Source organism: Panthera leo, chromosome D2, assembly GCF_018350215.1.
Source record: "Panthera leo isolate Ple1 chromosome D2, P.leo_Ple1_pat1.1, whole genome shotgun sequence".
NCBI classification, from domain to species: domain Eukaryota; kingdom Metazoa; phylum Chordata; class Mammalia; order Carnivora; family Felidae; genus Panthera; species Panthera leo.
The window spans coordinates 84,735,859-84,757,394 of NC_056689.1; positions in this window are offsets into that span (position 1 = coordinate 84,735,859).

The window sequence follows — 21,536 nt, forward strand, 5'->3', positions numbered from 1 at the left end:
GCATCAGAACATCTGTGGATACTTACCTTTAACTTAAAGGAGTTACACTTAATATATATATATATACGTATATATATATATATATATTTTTTTTTTTTTTTGTACATTCACAATGTACATTTTATCAGTCAGAGTCCTGGCAGGAGGGAGGCAGCACACTCAATGTCAGCATGATCTGATGAGCCAGGAGTAAAGGCTGTGCTGGCTCCCTTCGCCCCTTCAGATGCCCTCTCACTGCTCCTTTGTCCTGCGTGAGCTCTGTCCATGCGCCCCTGCCCTTTTGGGATTGGGCAGTGGGGAGCCCTGGCTGGTTTTGGGAAGAGGGAGGAGCAGGAGGCTTGGCAGTCACCACCCCCTCTCGTGGGCTTGCCTTGGGTATCTGACTTCCTTCTCCTGAGGGCCTTGCTTCTCTCCAGGCCTCTCTGCAGGATTCTGCCCTTCTGGGTTTGGGGTCCACTTTTCCCCTCTTCCTGTGTGCCTGGGAAGGTGACTACACCTTGACAACTGGCCCTGAGTCATGTTTTTCTCCCACACCCCTGTAAAGGGTACTAAACTCTGTACATTTACTAAACGCTTATTGAGGTGTCCTAATTGCATGAGCCATATGCTTCTTGTTGGGACCCGGGACAAAGAGACCCTTTGGAAGATGTGGTCACGGTGTAGGGAAACCAGGAGGCACGGTCAGCACCCCAGGGCTCTATGGAGAGGGGAAGGGTGCAGTGAGGCCATGACACCCCCCAGGGAGGGAGCTGGGAGTAAGCACCCTGACCTCGCGAGGCTACATGAGGGCCAGACCCAACGGAAGGCAGAATATGAGGGGACTGTCGATGACGTCCGTGCTGGATAGCGTTCCGGGTGCAGAGCCAGGAGAAGGGCGGGGACGTAGGTCTGGCAGGGTCCGCTAATGACACTGAGCACATACGTTATGTGTTCATTTGGCCATTGATGTATATATTTAGAATGTAAATAAATAAACATGCACTAGGAGAGTATGCTCATTTCTTTTTAATGGATGGGAGTGAAACAGCAAAACGTTTTGGAAATCAGCGACTTGGAAGATGACTTCCAAACACTGAGATCTCAGGACAGAATGCTGACACTTTACCAGTCGTTGGTAGTTATTGGCTGAAGCCGCTGGAAGCCGCGGGGCCTAGAAATCAATTGCTTGCGTCCGCTGGAGTTGCTAGACCCCACGCCGGATCCAGTGAGACCCAGAGGCTGGAGGACAGAACCCGTGGCTCCGTCAGCAGCCGGCTCCGCGGAGCCGAGGACGCTGGCTCTGGGACGGGCAGCCGGCACCACCCTGGTGGGGAGACTGGGAGCCTGCACCAGGGCGGCGGCAGTGAGGGTCGCGAGATGTGGGCACGTTCTTGGTTCGCTGAGACGGTGGAGCCCACAGATCCTGCTGCCGGATGGACGCAAGGCGTGAGTGGACAAGGGGAGTCGAGAGCGACACCAAGGGTGGGGCTTCACTGATGTGGGGGAGAGCTGCCGGAGGGGCGAGTGCCCGAGCTTGGGCGTGGACACGTGAGAACGTGTGGGACACGTTTGAGGTGCTGTGGCTGCCTTCCCGGCCTCCAGGCCCCTCTTGCAGCGGGACTTGGCCGCTCCTTCCATCGAGAGATGGAGTCTTTTCCCCAACCCCAGACTGTGGCTCGTCTTGACACTTGCCTTGGCCAACAAAAGGCAGAAGTGATGTTGTGTGGCTTCTGAGCCTTGGCCTCCAGAGGCTTTGCCGCTCCTGCTCTCCGGATCTTAGGAACGTGCCCGGAGGCGGCCGTGCGGAGAGGAGCTGTCCTGGCCGAGCACGGGTTGCCCGGCACGAATGAGGCCATCTTGGGCCGGCCACCCGTTAGCTGCTGGACAATGACACCTGCAGGGATCTACCGCCCAGCTCAAATCATCTGGCCACAGGGTCTTTATTTAAGTTCTTAAGCTTTGGAGCGGGTTCAAAACAGCACAGACAATGAAGGTATCAACTTGACATTCAGAGCAGATGCTTTAAAAATACAGGTTTTGTTGTTATACAGGACTGGTGAGGCCAAGAGGCCAGGCGATTGTCCATGAAAAGAGTGTGTGACTCACAGCTCCCAAGAGTGGGGGGCACATCAGGCCACAGGGGCCCACGGGAAGCACGGGGCTGCTCAGGAGGCAGGGCGGGGGTGTGGAGCCCTTTACTTTAGTAAAGGGCAGGAGCCTTTACTATGTTTGCACAGGAAAAGATGGGAGAGGCATAGGAAGCAGGCTCAGCCTGGCTCATTTGAATGATGTCGGTGGACTCTGGGTCGGGTTCTCTACCCTGAAGAGGTTAGGGCAGGGCAGGTGTGTGAGAGCCAGACAGAGGACATAGTTAGGGATCGGTGGGTTTTCATAAGAAAAATGCCTTTGAGTTGTTCACTGTCACTAGGCATGGGGCAGTCCTGGGAGGGGCGGTCCCTCCAGGGGCAGCAGGGAGGGCCACAGATGTCCGAGCGTCGGAACAAATAACCATGCTTAACACAGAGATGTCATAGAATCATCAGCTCTGGGGGTCTGGGGCTCCGGGGAGGGTCCGGGCTGCAATGCGGATGTGGGAGCTGTCAGAGCCTGGACAAGGCCACCCAGCTAACGAGTGATGATGGAAGGGGGAGTGAGCAGCAGAGCCGGGAGGACCTCCAACACGCAGGCGCCATGGAGCAGGGAGGGACTCGGAAAAAGACTCCCACCAAAGAGCCACCAGGACGAGGAGGGGGACGGACTGTCTGTGCTGAGGGCTGCGGATTGGCCCAGGAGAGCTGGGTTGGGGGTTGGCAGCAAGGAGGCTCCAGAGGGAGCTGCCCAGTCAGCCCGCACACCCCCGCCTCCTGGCTCCCTCCTTTCAAGCCTCTTCTTCCTCCTCGCTCTCCGAACATGCACCTGCTCCAATACGCCACCTGAGCCACGAGTTTCTCTTGTGTGTTGTCCACGCTCTCGTTACGCTAGGCTCTGGGAGGCGGTGGTTTCGGTCCCTCGGATGTGCTACTGAACCCCAGGAACCAAGAGCAGAGCCCAACACTGGGAAGAATGAATGAAGGAAGGAAAAGGAGCTTACGTGTCAGCAGACCTGCAGCTTCTCAGGTGCAGGTGAATAAACGGCGTGTCGGGGGGCGCCTGGGTGGCTCAGTCGGTTGAGTGTCCGACTTCAGCTCGGGTCACGATCTCACGATCCGAGAGTTCGAGCCCCGCGTCGGGCTCTGGGCTGATGGCTCAGAGCCTGGAGCCTGCTTCCGATTCTGTGTCTCCCTCTCTCTCTGCCCCTCCCCCGTTCATGCTCTGTCTCTCTCTGTCTCAAAAATAAATAAACGTTAAAAAAAATAAATAAATAAACGGCGTGTCGGGACGGACGGCCGCCAAGGGGACCAGCTGTGCCCTCCCCCGCCCCTGCCCCAGGCACTCGTGCTCACCCCCGAACCCAGCTGCTACTCCGTATCGCCATCACCCTGACTCAGTCCAGGATAGCAGGCACTTACCAGTCACTGCACAGATAAAACGATAACCTATAAACATGATATTCAAAGAGCTTGAATTTTGTGTTAATTACTAATCCAAATCTGACATGTCTCACATCTGCCCCAGAAAAAAACCCAAATGTCCACTAATGAAAGCACTTAGTGCAATTTTGTCCCCCAGAAAAGTGAGCTATTTAAGGGAAAGCTTGTAGCAAATACCTCTCAAGATAGTAAAAATTAAAGTTTAATTTTTTTTTGCTATTGTTTGTAGTTTAATTATGCAGCATCCCTTTGCAAGAAAGGCTTTAGTCTAGGGCAATTTAACACTTATAAACATGTTCTCTCTTGATTCTGGAACAGAGATTTTAGACAGACAGTGTGATTATCAGTGATCAATCTTCAGGGAGGGAGCCAGGCTCCCCAAAATACCGGCTGAAATTCATGTTCAGAGGCATGATGGAGGAAAAGTGGAGGAGGGCTGGATCGGGAGCCTGGAGCCACCTGCTCTCGGCAGTCCCAGACAGACGGTCTCTGCCAGGGGTGGATATACCTGAAGGCAGGGATCATTTGTGATCCTTGTCAGGCAAGTCTTCCCAGAAACACCAGAGCCCTTTTCATGATGATGGGCCGGCTCTCTGGAGGGTGGTCTGCAGGCACATCTGTGCGGCCAGGGCGACTGCAGATGGTTACCACTGGGTCCTCGGACATCGCAGCCTCAACACGAGACGGCAGCAGCAGGAGAACACGGGGTATCCAGCTCTTACATTTTCTGTCCAGACCTGGCCCTGTCCTTTGTCATGGCAGAAGCAAGTCAGTGGTCATGTCTGTGCCGGGGGCGTGGGGAAGAGGGAGCTTCCCTGGGCGGAAGGAGGGGGAACTGGAAATTCAGGGAGTAGCTGGACTTGAGGCCTGGGCCTGGCATCAGGGTCTTGCCCCGGGGCCTGAGATGCCCAGCTGGGGAACGGAGTGTCTGCATCTGCTGGGGCAGGTGCGTGTGTATGGCGGGGGGGGGGGGGGGGGGGGGGGGGGGGAGGCGCTGGAGGAGGCCGGTCATGCAGTGGTGCTGAGGGCCAGGGTCCACGGCCAGGCCTGGACGGGAGTGCTACCAGGCTTTCCAACAACGTGTGGCTTGTACAACTATTGGGGTCAGCAGGGTGGAGAACAGACCCTTCTCCTTCCTCTTCTCTCTCCTCCTCCATTGGAAAATCTGGTGTCTCTGTGCCCTCCTGCCTCAGGGGAGGCACGCGGGCAGGTGAGGTGTTTCCGGGGAGTGTCGGGTCAGGGCAGGGCTCCTTGCCTCCCTGGCCAGGCCCGGAGACACGGGCAGAGCCTCAAGGACAGAGGAATGCAGGGTGGGGGAGGAGCAGGCAGAGGACATGCTAGTCTTGGTCAAGGGCCCCGTGCCGGCCCCTGCGGATTCCCTGGGAGCCTCGTGCTGGCAAATGAGGGACCCCAGGGCCCCATTAGATCTTCCACCAGCGCCCGGAGAGGCGCTTCCTTGTGCGGGACTGGTGCACCGTCCATTCCCTGGGACTCCTCTAGGTTCCCCCAGCTTCATCCACGTGAAGCTCCTGGTGTGGAATCCAGGACAGGTATGAGTCTGGGAGGAGGGTGGGGCCCTGGACACCTCGTGGGGATGGGGAGGCACACAAGAGGAAGCCCCTCACCACCACACTCGAAGGAGGGGTGTGGTTGCCTGGATTCTCCCTGAACTTAATCCATGGAGCCAACCCTGGTTACAGAAGCATCTCTGCCTGTGTCCGCATGCACCTGCCGGGATGGTCCTAATGAAGTAGGAAATGTTGGGGTTGGAGCTGACGGCCAAGAAAGAGTTCTTGAGACGTCCTCGGTGCAAAAAGGAAGTTTTATTAAAGCACAGGGACAGGACCTGTGGGCAGAAAGAGCTGCACTGGGGTTGTGACAGCTGACGGATTATAGACCTTCAGGTTGAGGGGGCATTAGGGACAGCAGAAGTCTTTAAGGAATTTTGGAAGCGAGGTCTCCAGGACCTCGAGGGGCTGGCTGCTGTTAGGGAACAGTCATTTATTACAGTCTAGTAAAACCTCTGTCATGAGACTCTTCAGATGTACATCATGGGGTCACATGCTTGGAAGATGATTGCCAACATCTATCTGGGGAGATAAAAGAAGTTTCCAAAGGAATTTTTATATGTTAGAGGAGACTTACAGGATCCTGGAGGTTGGAATAATGTTAAGCTATGATTGCCTTTTACCCTGAGCAAAGCGTCAACATGCAGGCAGTTGAGTTCCTAGAGCAAGGACTTGTCAATGGGCTGTAAGTTGTGAGGAAATTCAATTTTTTTTGCGAGGGGGCCTTCGTTTCCCACATCATTGCTCCCAGAGGAAACTCCATGGCAGCAAAGCAAGCAGTGCCCAAAGCCAGGAGAATCCTTGCTGCCCGGAGGAGCTGGGTGCTTTCTCCTGCTAAAAACAACAAAGTAGACCAACATGTCCCTTTTCACGAGCTAGTAGGAAGCTCAGGGCAAAAAAATAAGGTAACGATAGTTATCAGTCTTTGTGGTTTTGTGTCCTGTCATACTGTGGAATTCCTTGAGTCTGTTTGTTAAAATTATTTTTGCGTTTTATCGTATGTATTGTTAATTTTTTAAACATTTATTTATTTTTGAGAGAGAGAGAGAGAGAAGAGAGACAGAGCGTGCGTGGGGGAGGGGCAGAGAGAGCGGGACACAGAATCCAAAGCGGGCTCGGGGCTCTGAGCTGTCAGCGCAGAGCCCCACGTGGGGCTCGAACTCACAGACCGCGAGATCAGGACCTGAGCGGAAGTCGGACGCTTAACCGACTGAGCCAGCCAGATGCCCCTCTTTATTTATTTTTGAGACAGAGAGAGAGACAGAGCGTGAGCAGGGGAGGGGCAGAGAGAGGAGGAGACACAGAATCCGAAGCAGGCTCCGGGCTCTGAGCTGTCAGCACAGAGCCCGACGTGGGGCTCGAACTCATGAACCACGAGATCATGACCTAGCCGAAGTCAGACGCCTCACCACCTGAGCCACGGGGGCACCCCTGTGTGTGTGTATTAGTAAGAGGTCACAGACACTTAGTACAGCACAGCACAATGACACAATACCATGCAGCAGAGCAGACTTGGTCCCTGAGGGAGGGAGGCATTGGAGTTGAAGGCAGAGAAGTCTGGTCATATTAACCAGTGGGTCTGGTACCTGTTCACCTCCTGGCAGATGTAAAGAGATTTGGCAGCTTTGTCTGTCTGCTGCCTGGGGGTGATGGGGTGGGGGTGGGGTCTTCTATTCACAGGCAGCTCTGCGCAGCAGGGGTCCTTGTAGCCTGATGCAGGACTAACTTTCTGGTGGGGGACCAGGCTGCTGGAGGAGGCCTTGCAGACAAGCTGCACCTGCCCAGGTGAGGGTGGGAGGCAGTCAGGCTTATCCTGCCAGGGCTTCTCAGCAGAGGCTGTGAACTAGAGTCACCTGAAAAGCTTCTAGAATGCCCCGTGTGTGCGCCTACCCCAAACCTGATAAATCAGAACCTCTGGGGATGGGACTCCGCATCTGGAGTCTGGACTAGGTGATTCTAATGTGCAGCCAGGTGGAGAACCCTGGGCGTCTGCAGGGCAGGGCATGGACGTTAGGTTCCCCCTTGCCCCATAGGGAGGAGCTTCACCCAGGGCGACCTGGTGGGGGCGATCCTGGTGTCCAGGACTAGGCATGGAACCCCTTGCCCCAGGCTGTCCCAGATGGCTGACATGGGTCTGCTCTGCTCTGGGGCCAGTTGGCAGCCCCTGATCCTTCCAGAGAGCACGTGCACCTGCCCATGTGCACCTGCCCCGGGGCCTCTTCCAGATGTTGCTAAAGGCTAGCCAAGACGTCTCCAACAGCCTGAAATCCACATTCAAAGGCTGTGTCATAACCGACACCCAGGGCACCCAGCTGCCCAGGCTTCCCTGACTTTCGGTGAGAGTCTGGTGACCCAAGTGGACTCTTTATCGAATGGTATTGATGCGGTTTTGGAGCAGTGTGTGTGTGGGTGGGTGGTCTGGAGCCAAAGGCCAAGAAAGAATTCTTGAGATGTCTTCTTGGGTGCACAAAAGTAATTTTATTAAAGTGTGGGGACAGGACCGGGGCGGGGGCGGGGGGGGGGGGCAGAAAGATCTGCACTGGGGTTGTGCAGAGTGACTGAGTAAGTACTGTGGAGTTGGGGAGGTGAAGTCAAAAGGCGAGGCCCCGGAAGGACTTTCATGTGCTAAAGAGGACTCTCAGATGCCTGGGCCCTTGCTGTGGTCAAGGTTGTTTTTCCCTCTAGCAAAGCATTAACATAAAGACAGTAGGGAGTTCCTGGAGAAACCTTGCTGGTCTCAAGTATTTGCCCAAGGGCTGCAGGTTAGAAGGAAACGTAATGTTACCTGCCATCTCCTTTTGGCCTTTGTTCCCACATCACTCTGGAGGGGAGCGCGACGTTGGGGCTCCAGGAAACTGAGTCTACAGGGGTCTGTAGGTTAGGCTGTTGACAAGATTGCCTTTTTCTTGTAATTTACCGAGACACGTACACTGAGGGAGACGCCTGTCCTGCAGGACTGTGATCTCTATCAGTTACCCTGGGTTTTTCCCTTTGCTTTGTTCTTGGGCAGCCGGAGAGCCCAGGGGAGTCCCGCAGATCCCACCTCGGGACGCAGGGCTGTGAGCTCGGGTTCTGCCCTCAGCCCGCCTTAATGCTCCCCCCTCAGAGTTGCTTGTGGGGGTCCAGGCTGATCCTTGCTAAGACAGGCCTTTTATTGTTTTGTTTTAATGAATGCAGAGTGTCGAAAGCATGGGATTCTATTTGATGGGGTGGGTGGGGTGGTGCAGGGACTTGCCAGGAGGCCCCCAAAGGGAGATCCTTTGGTATGTAGATGTCCTGGGGCTCTTGTCCTGATCACTCCCTGAGCCCCAGGACTGTCGGACCTGGACCCAGGCCCCAAGCCTGCATCAACGCCCGAGGGCCCACGGACCACGCCTTGGAAGGAAGGGCCTTGGAGAGCTGTTGTTCTAAACAAGAAAAAGAACAAAAACAGAGCAAAAACAAAACCCCTAGGAAAGCAAATAAGAAGGTCGTGGGAAACTTCCCCAAACCGCAAAAGGCAGGGGTCGGATTCCCTCAGGAACCAATTAAGGCTTCCTGTTTAAGTGTGAGGCACAAGCCTCAGCAGACCCTCCCCAGTGCTGGCCTAGGGCCTGCCAACTGGCCCTCCGAAAGGGCTGTGTCTTTCCTCCCTGACTAATTGCTGTTTAAGCCGAGTGTTGTCAGATAAGTGCTTTCTTATTCAAATCGCCAGCTTTCTCCCGGCTCCAGGGGGCCCTCACCTTGGGCTGCGAGCTCCGTGGTTTGGTTTCCCTTCTCCGCTTGGGCAATTTAGCAACTGCTGGTTGAGAGATGCTAAATTAATTAAAGAGGTAATGGTAACGTGGAACTGAGCATGGAAAATCAGCTTTTAATTGAAAAATGGAAGGCATCTTCCCAGCGTCAGACATTGGATCTGGAATACTGATGCTTCATTAGCACAGTGTTGGATTGTGGAGACTAATAAAATACACGACGGGTGTGAGAACCAGAGAAGTGCCTTTACAGGACACCTCAGTTGTGCCCCTGTGTGATTATTGTATCCTTTTGCTTAAACGTGGCCTTGGGCCTTGGACGGCAGCCTCCAGGACGCACTGAACTTTCACACGCGGAAGGCAAGACTGTGAACTCCAGCCATTTCCTACTGAGAGCCCTCGAACCCAGGCCCCGATTCCCAGTTGGGGTGGGAGCCCTGGTAGCAGGCCTGCTGATTGCTGACCGTTCGCTGGATGTCCACTCCGCCCTCCTTTGCAAGGAACTTGTTCTGCGAGTGTCTGCAAGATGGGCAAACATTTCTAATAAATTTTAACTTGGTAAATAAGTGATGTCTTACAATATGAGCAGTACGTGACCCTGAACATCACATGATCACAACTGAGCCAATGGTTCTCCTCTCTCTCTTCTGTCTCTCTCTCTCTCTCTCTCTCTGTGCAGGATTGTGGGTGATCGTCTTCCCTGCTCGGATGCTCAGTCTCAGGCCGTGGGTTTTGACAGAAATGAGTGCTTTTTCGGAACGTTGGAAGGTGCCCACAGCTGGCGTTAGTGTATCTTTTTGTCATTTCAAAGCACCTCCGGTCAGTCCTTTGCTTTTCCAGACCAGAGTGAGCTTAGGAATGCTCTGCTTCATTCTAGGTCAAGCTGCCTGCAGATATAGACCCTTTCCTCTGCTGTCTAATTGCCAGTTACATGAAATACAGTACATGACAAGAGTTTATTAATACTGTACTGTAGTCAACATCCGTGTGAGCGTATACAGTGGCCCCCATGCAGGGAAAGATTCCATCGAGCCGACGGACAGCAGTGATCCTACACGATGACCCTCCTCCCTTGTCTCCCTCACACCAATCACCATGGTTTTCAAAGGTAGTGCAGGTTAATTTATTTTTCTTTATCTTCTGTATTTTCTTTATTATTTTGTATTATATCACAGTATTGTAATCATTTTTATATGAATATTTTTGGGTTGTGGAACGAATCATCTAAGTTTCCATTATTTCTTATGGGGAAATTTGCTTTGATTCCAAGTGCTTTAGATTACAAGCGTGTTTCCAGGACAAATTATGCTCGCAAACCAAGATTTCGCTGTATTCCTTTTTGAGGAATCCACCAACCCCTTTGGACAAAGTCTGGTGGGGCCTGGCCAGAGGCGGCCAGAGCCTTCCTCTCTGAGGAGAAGGCAGCCCGCTGCAGCACGGCCATCAACGTTACTCCATAGACTGGCCCCTGAACAAGTGCCTGGAGTGGCCCAACCCTGGCGGGAGCACAGGTTATGTGAAGTCCCTGAGTTCCTGTGGAGCTGCCTGCGTTTCGGTCCTTTCGGAGCCTGGTTCCTTGGCCTTTTCTTCGATTCTGTGAGCTTCTTTCATCATCTTCTAATGAATTCTCCTATGGCTTGGATTTTCCAGGTTGATTTGTGTTGCTAGCAACCAGAGGGCCCTCGTGGATGAGGAAATCAGGACACAGATCTGGAGCATCCGGCTGTGCTCTCCCAAGCCCCTGAATCACAGCACTGCTCTTTCCAGCCCACCCACCCTTTCACTGAATTAGGTGAGGGAGCCGATTACAAGCTGCTGGAATTTAGCAGCGCAGGCAAACTCCGGGTCTCATTCTGAGCTGTGCTAGCCTCGGGTAGCAGAGACGAGAGATTCTCCCAGCCTGGTCACGGACCGTTTCTCAGGGTGAGCGTTGAGGGGTCTGGAGTGACCTTCCTTCAACCTGGCTAGCGGGTCCCCACTTCCTGTCACTGTCGTCCTTTGTGGTAGGTGCCTCTGGGCCCAGAGCCTCCCACCTGGTGGTGCCAGCCTGGGGAGCCGTCCTGATACAGGTCCCGAGGGCTCCGGCATCTCCTTCCAGAAGAGGAAGGAGCTTTTTTGCTGTCTGCTGGCTGGCTCAGCTAGGTACCCTGGTGAAAATGTTCCTTGTTTCCCCGAGGGTCTGTTACCTCCCACCTATTGTCAGGTAACAATGCTGTTTTATAGAAATATGGGAACAAATTCAAGTGAAGGTAAGCAAGAGGAGAGTTTATTAGGAGCGCAGTGCGGCTGACGCCAGGAGTACGATGGAACCATCCGGGGCAGGGGAACCACACTCCGGCGGCCCTGAGGATCCAAGGTGGGCGGTGTCGGGCCTGCAGCGGGGTAGAGTCAGGGCTTCGCCGTCTGGTTACAAGTAACGTTCCAGAGAGGGCACCTGACGGGCCTGGTGCCTGCCTGTGACCGGCACCTGGCCCTATCATCTGCTCTGGACGTGGGTTCTCACCTTGGGCTGGGGACACAAGACCCTGAGTGGCCTCATGGCTGCTGCCGAGCCCCACAGAGCAGGGAGAGGACCCAAGTCCGCTCCAGACACTTGGAAGAACATTTGGGCACAACCTGGAGGGTGGCATTCTGGGATGCGTGGATGGCACCATTGTTGGAAAATCTTGGGGTTGGAGTTTTATCAGAATACTGGATGGACGGGTGGGTGTATAATTGAGAAGCAGAGCTTTTGAGGAGTCCACTCATCCTCTTAGATTTTCACAGCAGTGGATCATGTTCTTAATGAGACCGTGTCGGTGCGTTATCGATGCTCCGATCCCTCTATTGTTAAGGGAAAGATATTTATTTTTAGCTGCTCTGTAGAGCTTCATGATTGCTCAGCGATCCCAGCAACAAAGAAGAAAGAACCTGCCTTTGTTGATTAATTGGAAGTTGGGAAATTATCTTTTTCCTTGTCTTTGAGAATTGTGTTCACCTTTTGAATACTCAGACCACGCGAGCATTGTTATGCAAGTCTGAGCTCCGCTCACTGACATTGGAAATGGAGAGAACTGGCCCGATTCATCCTTGAAGGTTCTGCTGTGCAACAAAGCAGAACCCATTGCCCTCCCTGGGAGAGTGATGACGGATGCCCTGCTGCCTTGTGGGCAGAAATGGAGCAGCTAGGTGTTTCCCGTTGTGCTCGAGGCAGAAGCAGCAGAGGGGGGCAGAAGGGAGACCTTTCCTGTGGACCCGCTTCCCCTGGGTCCGGTCCAGCCTGCCGTGCGAGGCTGCCGCATGGAGGGCCGGGCGAGGTGGACGGGCCGTGGCCAGCCCCGGAAACCTCACTGTGGCAGGGCCCCTTTGTTGATACGAATATGCCGCCGCCAGGCTGCAAAGCTGGTTGGCAATTTTACGTGCAAATTGGACCCTGCCACACACGTTGGTGGAGGTGGTTAGAGCTTGGAATCCCTTGTGGATTCGCCCCCCAGAATAGAGGGTTTTGTCATAAGTGAACAGTTAGTGAACAGTTACTTCCACCTTCTCTTCTGGCAAATCTGGATTCCTAGTCACTGAGTCTTCTTAAAGCACAACAATCCTCGAAGCAATTTAAAAAGTATAACTAATAGGCCAGTTGTAGAGATAAAATGAAAGTATAAAGAACTCTCAGTCCAGAAATAGAAAAAGAGAGAAAACAGAAAGAACAGAGGAGACAAAAAGCAAATAGCTAGCAAACTGATAGATTTACTCCAATCACATCATTATCTTAAGTATATTGAATATAATATAAAAGTTTATATATATGTATTTTAAAGTTTATTTATTTTGAGAGAGAGTGCACAAGCAGGGGAGGGGCAGAGAGAGAGAGAGAGGGAGAGAGAGAGAGAGAGAGAGAGAGAGAGAGAGAGAGAGAGAGATTCCCAAGCAGGCTCCATACTGTCAGCACAGAGCCTGACACGAGGCTCAGACTCATGAACCGTGAGATCATGACCTGAGCCAAAACCAAGAGTCGGACACTTGACCAACCGAGCCACCCAGGCACCCCTGAAGTTTATATTTTTGTACGTTGTGTTTTTATTTTCATTCAATGGAAAATAATTCTCATGCCCTTTGTGCCTTCCTCTTTGACCCCTAGGTTGTTGAGACGCACGCCTTTCAGTTTCCAAATTGGGGGACATTTTAAATATTTTGAGGTGTTGAAGTTCATTTTACGGGCCAGAATATGGTCTATCTTTTGGTGAATGTTTCATGTGCCCTTGAAAGGAATATATGTTCTGCTGTTATTGGGTGAACTGTTCTGTGTTAATTAAACCAGACTGGTAGGGATTGCCGCTCCGTTCTTCTGTATCTTACTGATTTTCTGTTTACTCGTTCCATTGATTACAAAGAGAAAAGTGTTCTGGTTTCCAACTATAATTACGGATTTATCTATTTTTCTTTTCAACCCAATCAGCTTTCGCTTCACATATTTTACAGTTCTTTTATTAGCTGCATCCACATTCAGGATCATATCTCTTGAGTAATTGACCTCGTATCTTTGTGTAATGTCCTTCATCCCTGGCGAGACTCCTTGTTCTAAAGTCTGCTTTGCTACAAATACATTCATTCCAACTTCCGTTCAATTAGTGTTCGTACGGCCCATCTTTTTCCATCTCGGTATTTTTACCCTATTTCTGCCTTCATATTTAAGTGGGCTTCTTGGAATGGCACGTTGCTGGCTCTTGCTTCTTTATCTGGTATTGTGATACTCTGAATCAGATGTTCTCTGAGTTTAAATTGAATGTATTAACTTGCTCGATCACAAATTGTGAATAGCTTTCCATGCACAAAAAGTCTCCCAGAATATTATCTTTAATGCCTGAAGAATGTTCTATTTAATAGATGTTCTCAGACAGACCCTCAGTATCCTCCTGTTTTGGGACAATTTCTATTAAAAGTGAAGCATCAATTAATTTCCCCATAGCTAAATGCTTGGGCATAGCCTTGATCATTTTCTGAAAGTACAGTTGCTGAGTCATAAGCAAAAATATGCCTATTTTTAAAATGTTGGTATTTATAGCCAACTCAGCTTCTCAAATGATTGTGTAACAGTAAGCAGTAGCACTTTCTTCGAATCTCAGTGCCTAGAACTCTCTCTGGCTTGGGGACACAGGGACACTCAGTAAGTGGTTTGGGGAAGGCATGACTTTAGCTCTGGGAGTCCGAGAGGACACGAGGTGTTGTCCCAGTGAGGGGACATCTGCCTGAGGGGACCTGCTTCTGCTCCAGGACTGAGGGTCTCAGGGCCCCTGAGCACGGCTGGTCCTCCACACTCTCGCTCAGCTGTCTCCTTCTCAGTGCTCAGCTCTGTGTGCAAAGTCACCCCCTCGTGGGCCCCCTGGCTACATGATCTACAACCCCCCGTTCCTGTCGTAATTTAGACTCCCGGAGAGGCGGTGTCTCTGTTGGGACTGTGAGGAAACACGATGTCTGTCGCTCGCCAGCTGAAGCCCTTGGCTGCAGTCCCGCTCGCTCGTGTCTCTTCCCAGCCTCCACGGCCTCGGAGAACGTGGGTTCAGCTGGCGAGGGGTGCCTGGTCCTCGCTGAGTTTACGAGTGAGACGCAAACCGTGTCCGTAAAGCCATCGGGACTTGAGATCCGCCTGTTTTGAGAGTGAACCGTCCTCTCCTGACTGGTTTGGGTGGAGACCCTGACCTTGCTTGTGCACTAGACAAAGGCACCGTGTGGCGGGAACGTGGTGACCCAGGCGGGCGGCCCACGCTGGGGTCGTTTTGTTGGGGGGGTTGGGGGTGCGGTGGGAAGGCCTGGTTAGCGCAGGCATTGGGATGACCCGAGAGGCGGTTGGGACGCTGCCGGCTGGGGCTTGGTGTGGCTGGAGGGGGAAGCAGCAGGTGGACCCACATGGGGTTTGGAGGCAGGGAAGACCACGCTTGATAAAAGGTTCACGGCAGGGAGGAGGCACAGAGGAGCCTGAGACCAGGGCTTCCAGGGCTGCCCCACCCACTGGATGAATGGTGGGGCCTGTCTTTGCCACGAGGCCTGGTGGAAAGCAGCTTGGCGAGGAATCCCGGGTTCGGTTTGGGCATCTTAAGTTCGCCACGGCCGTCGGATTCAGGAGGGAGAGAGGAGGTGCCGTTTCAGAGTCCGTGTCCAGGAGTGGAGCAGGGGTCGTGCGCCCTGGGCCCTGGGCCCTGCACGCATGTTGCGGGATGTGCGAGGCCTGCGGTGTCCTGGAAGGACAGCAAATGGCCGGTTCGTGTTAGGATCCCTGTAGCTGCCTGGCAGGTGGGGAACAGTGCCTTTGCCGTGTTTAGGAGGGTGTCTGTGCTGCCGTTTCCGTAGCATTTAAAGCACCCCGTGTGTTCCGCGTAATTGTTTGATGCGCACACGGTATTGTGCCAAGTGAGGCTTCCACGCTGTGCCTCGGGGATCAGAATTTCAATGTCCGCAGTTTGGCAGTGATGATGGAATGCTGTTCTCCGCAGACCCCACGGCGCCGAAGGCTTCGTTCGCTCTGTCCTTGAGAACAGCAGCCCAGGGCAGAAAGGGGGGCCAGTCTCGGCTGATTTGTCAGGAGCCCCCAGCTGTCCTGGTGCATCATCATTCTGTTTCCTTCTACCAGAGTTGCATTTAGTAGACATTTTTGCCCCTGTGAGCCAAGGCCAGCTGCTGGTGGTGGGGCAGGGGGTGAAAGGTGCACAAGGCACGGTCCAAGGGCAGGTTACACGAGGGCGGATAGACATGCGAACCTGACCGCAGCCGAAGCCTTGTGAAGGGTGTTCTCGTCCAGTGAACGAGCCTCACGCTCTGGGAACGTCAGGGGAAACAGCACCGTCTGGGGATCAGAGGGGTGTCCTGGGGGGTGGAGTTTTAACTGAGTTCTAAAGGGCGGGCAGAGTGCAGCTCGAAGGAGCCCTTGCACAAAAGCCGTAGAAGTGGGCGGCTACATTCCTCTTTATTGCGATCACAGACACCTACTGACTCAACACCTACTAACTCAAGCTCCTGGGGGGACGGCTGGCACATGTAACTGGTGTGGCCCGATCCAGGCATTGGAATGATGCCATCTAGAACCTGTCCCCTGACTCCACTGTCTTCCTCCACGTTGTCCTCGTTCTCAGCAGACCCTCCCACCTGCGGACGGAAACAGCCACCCTGAGTCCCCATGCACACCCGCCAGCTGAGCTCCTTGCAGAAGAAGTCCGCGTGGCCCTTCCTGAACCAACCGCTGCCCAGGGGGAAATGTGTTGTGATCTGACCACCCGGGGCCCTGGGGCCACTCTGACCCTCATGTTGGCCTCTCCTGACGCCTGGACTGAAGACGATGGAAGGGCGGTTTCCCAGAGCCAAGTCCAGGTGCCGCCACCAGAGGTGAAAGGAGTGGTACCCAGCCCTCCAGCCGCTCAGTGAATCGAATGTGTGAGTTTCCTGCAGCTGCTGTAACAAATCATCACACGTTCAGAGGCTTCAAACAAGACACACAATTCTCTTACAGCTTTGGAGGTGAGTGGGTAACACGAAGGTGTCAGGGGGCTGGGTCCTTCTGAGCCCTGGGGGAGAACCTCTTTACGAGGCGCCCACCTTCCTGGGCTCGTGGCCCTTTCTCCATCTTCGAGCCAGCAGCGTCGGACTGGGTCTTTCTCTCTGCCGTCTGGAGGGTTCGCTTTCTTCGGCCTGCCGCTTCCACGTTCAAGACCCTGTGACGACTTGGCCCCCCCAGCCCGGGTGTGGTAGTGAGGTCCCGAGAGGTCGAGTAGAAGGTGCTGTTTATGCTGCTGTGACTTTCCACCGCGGGGTGTGTTTTGAAGGCTTGGGTTGGAAATCAGAGTGTGCCTGGGAGTGGGTGGGTAGAGGGAGGCCCTGCTCCTGCAATGCTTCTCCTGACTGACACTGTGCCCTTAGAGGGGCGTCTGAGGTGCTCTGAGCGTCTTCCAGATGAAAGAAAGGGGGAAGGCTTCTCAGCCAGGGTGCGTGTGGCGGGGGCTGCAGAGGGGCAGGAGGGCTGCAGGCTGCGGGGCTCGGAGCCTGTCTAGGGCAGGGGTGGGTACCTGGGCCAGACTCCGCCCCTCTTCAGGGCAGCCCGGCAGGCACTGACCTTGGCTTTGCAGACGCGTCTGGTCCGCTCGGAGCTGCGTCCAGCAAGTTTCCTTCAGGAACAGAAGGAAGACGGGGGCGCCCACCGAGGTGCCGCTGTGATGGACATAAGTCTGCTCTAAATGTCCCTAGAGGGAACAGAGTGTCAGGCCAGTGCACCCCGTGGGCGGTGTCGTGAGGCATGTCTCCTCTCCTTCAGACCTGGTAGCAGGCAGGTGGTTGCCCTGGGACCTGGATGTTGCTAGTGACCAATGAAGGGGGAGGCACCCAGGCTTTCTCTTTCCAGGTGTTCCTGTTGTGCGGGGGTCCCATGGTGGGAGGCAGGCAGTCCCTGTCCCCGAAACTGCAGCCCAGCCCCAGAGGCCCGCTCCCTCCGTGTGGCTTCGGTGCAATGTCAGCAGGGGACCTCGTCTTTCAGAGTTATCTATTTCCTCTTAAAAATTAGTTTTAAAGTTATTTTAAAGATTTGCATACAAAATGGACTTTTTTGGGGGTGTAGAGTCTTAGAAGTTGTTACACATGAGCAGATTCACAATCGGCTTACAGCTCAGCTCTTTTACCCCCCAGACTCCCTCCGGCTGCCTCCATGGCAGCCCCTGATCTGTTGTCTGTCCCCATAGAGTTCTTGAGAGTGTCAGAGACACAACGGTACAAGATGTGCCTTCTGAGTCTGGGGTTCACTCCACTCGGTGCCTCTCAGATTCACGCAGGTCATGAGCATTGTCAGAAATACCCAAAGTAGGGGTGCCTGGGTGGCTCATTCGGAGCATCTGACTTTGTTCAGGTCATGATCTCGTGGTTTGTGAGTTCGAGCCCCGTGTCGGGCTCTGTGCTATCCTGTCAGAGCCTGGAGCCTGCTTCAGATTCTGTGTGTCTCCCTCTCTGCTCCTCCCTCACTCACACTCTGTCTCTCTCTCTAAAATAAATAAACATTAAAAAATGAAAATACCCAAAATCAAACCAATGAGTCCCCAAAGTAGTGATTACAAAAATGTCTTGTGAGCACACCAAAAAAAGGAGACAGCTGGCGAAGCGGAGTGCTCAAATCAAACCACGGAACGGGGCTCGGCGGGGGGGGGGGGGGGGGGTGGTGTGTGGTTCTAGAGCAGCTCATGCAGGGCGGAGGCAGGGGCTGCGTTCTTCACAGCGATTGCGCATCATATTTGAATTTGCCTGAACGAGAGGGCACCGGTTAGTGGTTACCTCCCATCAGCCTTGGAAGATGGTTTGTTCTTTGCTTACGATCTCCAGAGGCATAAGCGTGACGTGACTCAGGCCCAGATTGTCTTGCACAGTAAGTTAGCAAAATGACTCTTTGCTCGTGTGGGTAAACTGGTTTTGTCTGCTCAGGGAATGTTCCAGCAGCTCTCCATTTGATCGTGTTATTGGTCTCCATTTGCTTTTGATTTTAACAGCTCAGGAGTTCACTGCGCCTTGGGGCAGAGGTGGACCCCTCGTGAGTGGATGGAACGCAGTCTTTATCCGCTCCCCTGGTGGAGGACGTTGGGGTTGTTTTCAGTTTTGGGTTGTTACAGAAAGAGCGGTATGACTATCCCTGTGTAGGTTTTGGTGTGAACCTGTGCTTTCATTACACGTGGGTCAGTCGCGGACGTGGGATTGCGGGCTGTGTGTCATGTGCACGAGGAACTAGGAAGCTGCCAGGGCCGCTGTACGACTTAGCGTTCCTGCCAGCAGCGACTGAGAGCTCTGGGCTCCTCCCCGCCGCTGTTGCCCCCGCCGCTCTGGCCAAGCACCCCCGACTCTTCGGGTGCATTTCCTTATGGATTTTCAGAGTCCAGCTGGGTCTTTGTGAAGCATTTCGGCACTGGAGGAATCTCCCTTATCCTGCACCTCCCCACGTGCTTCTTTGTCCTCCACACTGGCCTGACGGCAGTGTCTTCCAGACCAGAGCTCAGATACAGGTCTGATCTGACTCCCTTATTCTGCCATCTTAGGTTATTTTGGTGTGGTTTTTGTTTTTTTTTTCTCAGGGAGACAGAAATTAAAATTCAGAAACAGTTCGTTTTCTGCATAGCCTATTTTGTTTTCCACTGGGATTAAAGGAAAATGGCCATGATATTGTGACTTATTTTCTGGGTCTCCTGGAGAGCTCTCCACCCAGTGTGGAGAGGTACCCACAAGTTCATGGGTATCTCCTACAGCAGAGGTCCTGGGCTTTGTGCTGGGGAGGAACTTGCCACTGGGAAGCTTGTCGTACGTATGGGGTTCCTATGGCAGCTTTAACAAATTCCCACAGACGTAGTGACTTAAAACAACACCCGTTAATTATCTTATGACTCTGGAGGTTACAACTCCTAAAATCGAGGTGTGGGCAGGGCTATGCATTCATTCAGGAGGCTTCGGGGAAAGCCTTGCCTCTTTTTCAGCTTGAAGACGCCACCCACACTCCTCGGCTTGGAGCCTCTTCCTTATATCCCTTCAACTCACTGGTTCCATTGTTGCGTCTCTTACTACCGACTCTGATCCTCTTCCCTTTCTCTTAGAAGGACCCTAGTGATCACACCGGGCTCGTGGCATAATCCAGGATAAACTCCCTAACTCACAAGGTAATTTGATCACATCGGCATCGTTCCTTCTGCCACGGTAGGTCACATGTTCACAGGTTCTGGGGATTAGGGTCTGGACATCTGGGGCTATTAATCCACAAGCCAAGAGCAATGGTCAGTTTAGTGGTCAAATACTTGAGGATTTTCTAGATATCTTTATTGTTGATTTGTAAGGTAATTTTATTCTGGACAGAGAGCAGACTAGATGTACGTATGAATCCTGTTCAGTTTTTTGAGACTTGTTTTATGGCCCCAGCTATAGTCTGTCTGAATGAATGTTTCATGTGGACCTAAGAAAAATATGAATTCTGCTGTTGTTGGGTGGGCTGTTGTATCAGTGTGAATTAGATGAACTTGCTTGGTGGTGGTGTTCAGGTCTCCCATATCTTTACTGATTTTTGATCGACTTTTTATGTCAGTCTGTGAGAGAGAGGCACTGAAATCTCTGACTGGAATTATGGGTTTGTTTATACTCTCCTTGCAAATCTGCTGGTTTTTGCTTTATGCACTTTCAGCTCTGCCATCAGATCAGAATACTTAGGATTTTTGTATCTTCTTATCTTATATTTTCAGGAGCTGACGTTTTCATCATTATGGAATGACCTTGCTACCTTTCTTTGCTTTGAAACCTACTTTGATATTAACGTATCTAGCTTTACTTTTGGTGAACTTGGAATGATATGTCTTTTCCCATCATTTTACCTTTAAACTATTTGTGTTTTTATATTTAAGATGGGTTTCTTGTAGGCAGCATATCATTCAGTCTTGCTTTTAAAAATCTAGGGGCGCCTGGGTGGCTCAGTCGGTTAAGCGGCCAACTTTGGCTCAGGTCGTGATCTCACGGTCCGTGAGTTCGAGCCCCGCGTCGGGCTCTGTGCTGATGGCTCAGAGCCTGGAGCCTACTTCCGATTCTGTGTCTCCCTCTCTCTCTGCCCCTCCCCCGTTCATGCTCTGTCTCTCTCTGTCTCAAAAATAAATAAACGTTAAAAAAAAAATAAAAAAAAATAAAAATCTATCCTGACAGGGGTGCCTGACTGGCTCAGTTGGAAGAGCATGTGACTCTTGATCTCAGGGTCATGAGTGCCAGCCCTGCACTGAGTGTAGAGATTATGAAAAAATAAAGTTTAAAATAAATAAAAATAAAAATCTATCCTGACCATCTCTGTCTTTTAACTGAGGTGTTTGGCCCATTTACATTTAATGAGATGTAGATACTGTTATTTTTAAGTCTGTCTTGCTATTTGTTTTCTATTTGTTCCTTTTGTCATTTGTTCATGTTTCTTCTTTTTCTTTTGGATTATTTGTATTTTTATGATTCCATTTTATATCTTGTATTAGCTATAGTTTTTTTATTGTTATTGTAATGGTTGTAATGGTTTATACATCTTTAATGTGTCACAGTCTACTTCCAAGTGATATCACCTGGCTGTGTATGTAGTGCAAGAGCCTTAAAATAATATACGTACATCTTTCCCTTTCTTGTTCTATTTCCATGCATTTTACTTCTACAGATGTTATAAACCAGACAATGCATTGTTACTAATTTTGGTTTAAAGAGTCAACTCTGTTTTAAAGTGATTTAAATACATGTCTTCATATTTACCCCATATAGTTACCATTTCTGGTACTCTTTATTTTTTGTGTCTATACAGATTTCCATCTGTTCTCATTTTCCTTTTGACTTCCTTTCTCGTAGTGCAGTTTTGCTGATGATAATAGTTTTCAGCATATATGTGTCTGAAAAAATCGCCTTAGGTTTTGAAGCTATTTTTAGGGAGTACAGGATTCTAGGATTCTAGGTTGATAGTGGTTTTCAAAAATTTAAAGTTGAACCACTGTCCTTCAGCTGGAACTGTTCGCATTTACCATTATCCTGATCTCTTTTCCTCTGTAGCTAATGCAACACTTTTCTCTGGCTGCTTTTAAGATTTTTTCTTTCTCATTGAACAATTTGACTATAATGTGCCTTTGTATGTTTTTCTTCATGTTTATTGTGCTTTCGTTTTGTTCAGTATTCTTGACCTTTGGATTTATGTTTTCATCAAATTTAGGAGATTTGGCTCAGCCTCTGCTTTCTTCTGG